Source organism: Coenobita brevimanus, chromosome 92 (genome assembly GCF_032717465.1).
Source record: "Coenobita brevimanus isolate Jiangsu-jjx chromosome 92, ASM3271746v2, whole genome shotgun sequence".
Lineage (NCBI taxonomy): Eukaryota > Metazoa > Arthropoda > Malacostraca > Decapoda > Coenobitidae > Coenobita > Coenobita brevimanus.
Window position 1 is genome coordinate 14,492,199 of NC_137045.1, and position 7,500 is coordinate 14,499,698.

General features: G+C 44.3%; 1 protein-coding gene across 3 annotated transcripts in view; it reads left to right on the forward strand.

Annotated features, from left to right (window-relative positions):
• Window positions 1-7,500, forward strand: part of sigmar (Tumor necrosis factor alpha-induced protein 8-like protein sigmar) — a 56,026-nt gene that overhangs the window by 26,358 nt on the left and 22,168 nt on the right. The gene's annotated exons all lie outside the window — the stretch shown is intronic.

Below are 7,500 nucleotides of genomic sequence, written 5' to 3' on the forward strand. Positions count from 1 at the left end.
CCTCTTCCTTCTTCTTTCCCTTCCTCCTATTTCCTCCTTCCTCTCAGCCTCTCCTCCCTCTTCTGTCATCGTGTCTTCTCCTGTCCCCTCTTCTTTTATCATTGTTCCGTCTCTCATTTTCATCTCTCCTCCTTTCTCATTTTCTCTTTCTTCTTCCACCTTGTTATTCTCTCTCTCTCTCTCTCTCTCTCTCTCTCTCTCTCTCACTTTTAATCTCTTTTCCTCCCTCTTCTCTCGTCTCCTTTCTTGTTCGCACTCTTGTATCTTCCCTTCTCCTCCGTGCTTCTCCATTTGTCCTCCCTCCTCTCCTCTTTTGTTCCACTTCTTTCTTCTCTTTTCCATTCCTCTCTTCCTTCCATTATCTGTCTTCCACGTCGTCTTCCCCTCCTTCTCCGCTCCTCCTCCTCCCCTTCAGTCCAATCTTCCTTTTTCCCACCTTCCCTTCATTTCCTTCTCCTCCCCCTCTTCTCCGTCCTTCCTTCTGCTTCCTTCCGCTTCTTATTTCCTCTCCCCCTCTTTCGCCCCTCCGACCTGTCAGCTTTTTGCCTTCTTCCTCCCTCTCCTCCCCCCTCTCTTCTCTCTCCTCCCTCTCCTCTCCTCCTCCTCCTCCTCCTCTTCCTCTTCCTCTTCCTCTTCCTCCTCCTCCTCCTCCTCCTCCACCCTCCCTCTTCCGCTTCTCTTCTTTTAACCGTCCTTCCTGCCTCTCAGTCATACCTATTTTCCTGTCCTTACTTCCCTGTTCTTCCGTCCTGCATGTATCCTTGCCTGTCCTTCTGCCTTCCTCCCTCCCCTTTTCTCTTTGTCTTCCTCCTGCTTCCCTTCTCCCTCCCTCCTGCCTTTCCTTCACTTTTGCTTTCCACCGCTCTCCCTCACACTCCTTCCCCCACCCTGTCTCCCTCCTGCTTCTCTTCCTTTCCTCCCTCCCTCCCTCCTATCCATCTTGCCTAACCGACCTCCCTGCCTGCCTCCTTGTCCTTCTGCCTGCCTTCCTCCTTACCTGACCGACCTTCCTGCCTCACCCCTGCCTGCCTCCCTCCTTTACTGCTTCACTTCTTGTTCTCATTCCTGCCTACATCCTCTCTGGCCCCTACCTCTCCATTCTGCCCATCTCTCTACCGTCTACCCACGTCTCTACCTTCTGCCTCCCTCCTGCCTCCCCACCTCTTTCTTCTGCCTGCCTCCCTGCCTTATCCCTTCCTCTCTGCCTCTTCCTCCTTTCTTCCTCCATCCCACTTACATTAGTCTATATTTACTTCAGCTTCCTGCACCGGCCCCCCTTAGCATTCTCTCTCTCTCTCTCCTTCACTCCGTGTTTGTCTCCCTACTGCTCTTATTTCCTCCCTGTCATCTTCTCCCCCTCTCCCTCCCTCCCTCCGTCTCCTTCCTTCCTCCTTGTCTTTACGCCCTTCTTAACAACCTGCCTCCCTCTCTCCCTCGCTCCTTTCATGTTCTGTTTCTCCTCCCTTTAAGCACTTGCCTATCTCTCTTCTTTATCTTTCCTCTCTTCCCCCTGTCCCTCTCCCTCTCTCCTCCCATGCCTCCCTCTCTCCCTCCCTCTCTACCTTCCCTGATCCCTCTCTTCCTCTCTCGTTACCCACCTGTCTCCTTATTTCTCTCTCTGTCTCTGTACTTTTTCCCCCTGCCTAACTCCTGCCTGATCCCCTGTCTGTCTCCTCCATCTCTGCTTGCTTTCCTACTTGCCCCTCATTTCCCTCCATCCCTTTCTCCTTTCCTTGCTACTTTTATACCTCCCTCCCTCACACCTACCACTCCTTCCCCCTCCCTTCCTACCTTTCTCTTCTCACCCTGCCTTCCTATAACAGCCTCCTTTCCTACCTTGCATCCCTCAGCCCTCCTTTCCTACCATCTTTCTTCTCTCTGTCTGCCTCTCTCTCTCTCTCTCTCTCTCTCTCATCCTTGATCTTCCTCCTCTCATCTCCCCCCTTTCTTCTACCTCCTTTCACTTTCCTTTGTCTTTCCATTCCTTGATCTCCCTTCTCTTAACCTCCCTTCCCTCTCTCCTATACCTCCTCTTCCTTCCTTGATCCCCCACCCTTCACCTCCTCGCTACCTACCACTTGCCTTCCCTCCTGACTATCCCCCTGCTTAACCCTCTGCTACTCCCCACGTGCCTAACCTCCTGCCTATCCTCCTTCCTACATTCCTACCTACCCCCTGCCTACCCCTACTACACCCTACCTACCCCCTGCCTACCCCCCTACCTAAGCCCGTGCCTGCCCCGTGCGTGACAGCTGGACGGCGGGTTAAAGAGGCGGCCTCCACCTGGCCACCTTCCGTCCAGGTGTCTGACAAGGTGTGCTGGTTGTGGTGAAAGTTGTGGTGGTTGTGGTGGTAACTGCGAAGATTGTTGTGGTTGATGTGGTTTTTGTAGTGGGTATGGTAGTTTTGGTGTTGTGAGGTGTAGTAGTTGTGATGTTATGTGGTGTGGTAGTTGTGTAGTGTAGTGTGGTGTTTGCAGTGTGGGGTGGTGTGGTGATTGATGTGATTGTTGCTGTAGTGGTGGTGGTGGTTGTGGTAGTTGTGTGTGGTGTGGTGTGGTGGTGTGGTGAGTAAGGCCTTGAGTGTTTCAGCGATCGTCTTTCAAACAGGAATCGAAAAATTAATGGATCTTATATTTGGTTGGTCTTTTTTTATCTGTATTATATTTTATTTATCTATTAATCTATTTATTTATTTTTAGGAGAGAGAGATTTGTGAAGTCTAATTCTTTATTCTTTTCTTGCAATGATAAAGTTGCACTGATAGCAGAAGCAGTTGATTAGTTGCAGTAGTAGTCATCGTTCTCATCATCATCATTAATCATTTTATTTTTTACTAATTAACATCACCTCCGTAATCATCATCATCATCGTCGTCATCATAATCATCATCATTAATCATTTAATTATTTTCCTGATCACCATCATCATCATCGTAATCATAACATCATCATAACATCATTTGTATAGGTAGGACTGGTAGCAGCAATAATAATAATAATAATAATAATAATAGCAGCAGCAACAGTAGTAGTAGTAGTAGTAGTTGTAGTAGTACAGTAGAAGTAGTTGTAGTAATAATGATAGGAGAAACAGGAAAAAACAAGACGAGAGTTAAGATATTAGTACTTATAGTGAATAATGTAGGCCAATACGTGGAAAGCCAAGAGTGGTGCCCCTCTCTCTCTCTCTCTCTCTCTCTCTCTCTCTCTCTCTCTCTCTCTCTCAGCTTTTGAGTACGTCTTTCTGTATGAATTAAGAAAAAAATACATACACATCCACTTGGACACGCATATATACACACACTCAGATACAGACACAAACGGAGGAACACTGACACACACACACACACACACACACACACACACGAAGAGTGTATTCCAGGATAAGTACTTGAGTTGGAGTAGAGGGGAGTGGAAGCGGAAGGCGGGGGCTGACAGAGAGAGAGAGAGAAAAAAAAAAAAGTTTTATTTATTTATTTATTTTTATACTCGCCGTACCGCCAGTATAACATGGCATAGCAACTAGAACCAGCTTATCTTTGTGTGTGTGTGTGTGTGTGTGTGTGTGTGTGTGTGTGTGTAATATATCTTTTTAGGAGGAGGAGGATTTTAACCCCCATTTTCCTGCTCCCTTCCCTTTCATTTACCTACTAAATCACGCAGGGAATACGTGGGAAGCTAGCATTATTTTTCCCTTTCATGTAACTGTTAAGCTCCGACTCTTGATCCTTTTGAAATTCACTTCCCTACCATGCATTTCTTCCCCTAACCCCTCCTATCTTCCAACTAAAAGACAATTTCAACTCTCGTTTTAACCCATTCAAACCGATTTTTTTTTTTATTAGTCCTGGCCCCATCACATCATTTTGAACAACTTAGAAAAAAATTTATATTTGAAGATCTTGATTAAGGCTTCATTTAATCCATCCTGTTAGAAAAGCCTCGCCTAAGATGAAGGAAAGAAGGTATAGTAAAAGAAATAACTATCTAATCAGTCTCGTCTGGGGAAAATTTACAGCTGACGAAATTAAGTGAAAAATCCTATCTCAACTAGTGCGTGTTTCAGATGGTTCGATATTCCCGCTATGTATTATTCAAAGTTTGGGAAGATGCTTGTGTCTGTCTCCCTTCCTAGTCAGAAGTTCGTCGACACATCCCTCCTGACATTGTGGTGATGGAAGGTGTTAAATGAAGTATCTGTAGGCCTAAACAGGTGACAAAAATATGAAACACAGCGAGGATATTTAGGATGCTCTTATAGTTGGGTAGGAGTGAGAAATATGGAAGGTAGGACACAAGACTGGTAGGGGACTGGCTGCGAATTTTTACCCATAGCTGTACCAAGAATAAAGAAAGAAACAAAGGCTGAATTAATTCCTGCACAATGCTGGTAGGGGAAGGACATCAAGTTTTTGCATATAACTATACCAAGAATAAAGAAAGAAACAAAGGCTGCGTTAATTCCTTCTTCCCCGGTGGTAATTAGAGAAGTTGGAAATCAGTGGCGGTACCGTTAATCAGGATAGAGCCCACTTCTTCCTCCATCCATTGGCCTGTAATTCGATCCCCCCATTGATTTCCACTCCCTTCACTCTACCGACCATGCCACAGGATTGATTTAGGCAGGTTTGTGTGGCTGCGTATGTTTGTTGGTTAGAAATTTGGTGGTGGTGGCGGCGGCGGTGGTGGTGGTGGTGGTGGGTGATGGTGGTGGTGGTGATGAGTGATGGTGATGGTGGTGGTGGTGGTGGTGATGATGATGATGATGATGATGATGATGATGGAGGGAGGAAAAGGAGGAGAAAGATAAAAGGGGAGAGGGAGGAAATGAAATGGAATAGGAGAAGGAATACTGAGAGGGAGGGGGGGAGAATGAGGAGGGGAAGGAGTGGGGTGGAATGAGAAAGAGGGTGAGGGTATAAAGAGAAAAGGGGGGGGGAGATGAGTAAGGCAGATGTGAGCAAAGGAGATTAGAGCAAGAAGAGGGAGAGAGATAATGAGTGAGGGGGAGGTAGAGAGAGGGGGGGAGGGAAGGAGAGAGGGGGAGGGAAGAGTAAGAGGGAGAGTGGGGGGTGAGAGTGGTTACTGAGGTCAAGCTTAAGACGGTATACAGAGATCACGTGTGTGTGTGTGTGTGTGTGTGTGTGTGTGTGTGTGTGTGTGTGTGTCACTGATATTTTATGTTCAAGTTAATGTGTTTATGTAAGTTGAAATTGTGTGTGTGTGTGTGTGTGTGTGTGTGTGTGTGTGTGTGTGTGTGTGTGTGTGTGTGTGTGTGTGTGTGTGTCACTGATGTTTTATGTTCAAGTTAATGTGTTTATGTAAGTTGAAATTGTGTGTGTGTGTGTGTGTGTGTGTGTGTGTGTGTGTGTGTGTGTGTGTGTGTGTGTGTTTTCATTAATGTACGTGTGTGCATCAGATCAGTGCCCTGTGCTGCCTCATCTAAGTCTCTCTCTCTCTCTCTCTCTCTCTCTCTCTCTCTCTCTCTCATTTAATCTAGCTCTAAACATAAAGGAAAAACTAGAAGAATGTAATGCTAAACACTCCCTTCCCTGAGACCCAGCATTCCTCCTATGTGAAACAGATGGCGTTAAGTACCTTCTCGTCAGGTTTCTTTATTTAATTTGTTATTGAACCGTTTTCCATATTTATCTCTTTATTCAGTATTTGTCTGTCTTTGTATCTGTTTGCCTTTCTATCTGTCTGTCTGTTTGTCTGGCTGTCTATCTATCTACTTATTTATCTACGGTATATCTGTTTGTGTAAAAAAAAGTTATATGAAAGGGAATGATGATACTGGGAAGAGAAACAGATGTGAGTAATGCACGAGAGAGAGAGAGAGAGAGAGAGAGAGAGAGAGAGAGAGAGAGAGAGAGAGAGAGAGAGAGAGAGAGAAGCTCAATTTAATATGCCGTAAACAATGATAAAGAAGAGGGGAAAAAAAGAATTGGAAGAAATGCTTTCTAAATTTTTTATATGACTGCCATATTTTTAAAAATATACAAGTATATCCAAGCCTCTCTCTCTCTCTCTCTCTCTCTCTCTCTCTCTCTCTCTCTCTCTCTCTCTCTCTCAATCGAAGTAGGAAGTAGAGAGAGAAAGAGTACAATAGACAGTAGCAACGAGGAGGAGCAGGTCGGAGGGAGGAGTGATGTTCAGATTGATTTGTGTGGAGAGAGAGAGAGAGAGAGAGAGAGAGAGAGAAACATAATTGTGAGGGGACTAGAAATAGAGAATAAAGAGGAAGATCAATATAGAGAAAATATAAGACAAAGTGGTGAAAGAGACAAAATGGTCAAACACAAACGTGAACAGGAAATGCAAACATAGGCGAAACAACGCGTAACGAATATAACCTGCTCTCCCCCACCCTCCTCCCCCTCCTACTGCCTCATAAACTGCAGGCTGGGTAAATTTGAAAGAGTGAAATATGTGGGGTGGAAGAGAGAGAGAGAGAGAGAAATGAAAATGTCAGAGTAACAAAGAGAATCTCTTAAAAAGGTGAAAGGAGAGAGTAAAAGTGGGAGCAACAAAGACAGGGGCGTGTAAGAGAGAGAGAGAGAGAGAGGAATGAAAAAGAGTAACAAAAGAGAATGGCTCTTAAAAAGGTGAAAGGAGAGAGTAAAGTGGGAGCAACAAAGACAGGGGCGTGTAAGAGAGAGAGAGAGAGAGAGAGAGAGAACTTAACAGAAGACAAAGTAGGGGAAATGGAAAGGAGAGCGAGATTGAAAGAGGGAGAGGCCAGGAAAGAATTGGATTATCAGGAGAGAGAGAGAGAGAGAGAGAAAGGCTTAAGACTGAGACAGACAAGAAGTTAATGCTGGAAATTGCTATAGTAATCAATATATATATATATATATATATATATATATATATATATATATATATATATATATATATATATATATATATATATATATATATCTCAGTCTGCCAATATTTTTTTTATTCGCGTGTCTCTTAGTTCTCCATCTGTTTATCTGTAGCTGTCGGTATGTAGTATCAACTGTGTGCTAGTCTTTTTCAGCTAATCATTTTCTGTGTCTATCTACATATGCATGTTCTATCAGTATTTCCACACGCCTCTTTGTTTGTTGGTCTACCTCTTCACCCATATACTGTGTCTATAAATCTATGTATACCTGTATTTGTGTACCATAAGCTGTGTTTGCATCTTAGTGTGTCAAAAACATATCTATTTTTGTGTATTATGTCTGCTTTTTCATCAGTTCATCTATCTATCTATCTGTTTCTGTCCATCTCTCCATCTGTCTGTATCTATCTATTTGTCAGTCCAACTGTCTATCAAAGTATCAATCATTCTATCTGTATCACATGAACGTATGTGTCTTCGTAATGGGGAAAAAATTATCTGAGACATGAATTGGTAGGTCTTGCAGCGAGTGCCCTTAATCCGCCTCTTGTGTAATTAACCCAAATGAAGGTGCAAGGAGCGTGATGGAGCGATGTGCTACTCAGGGAAGGATGAATGGGCGCTA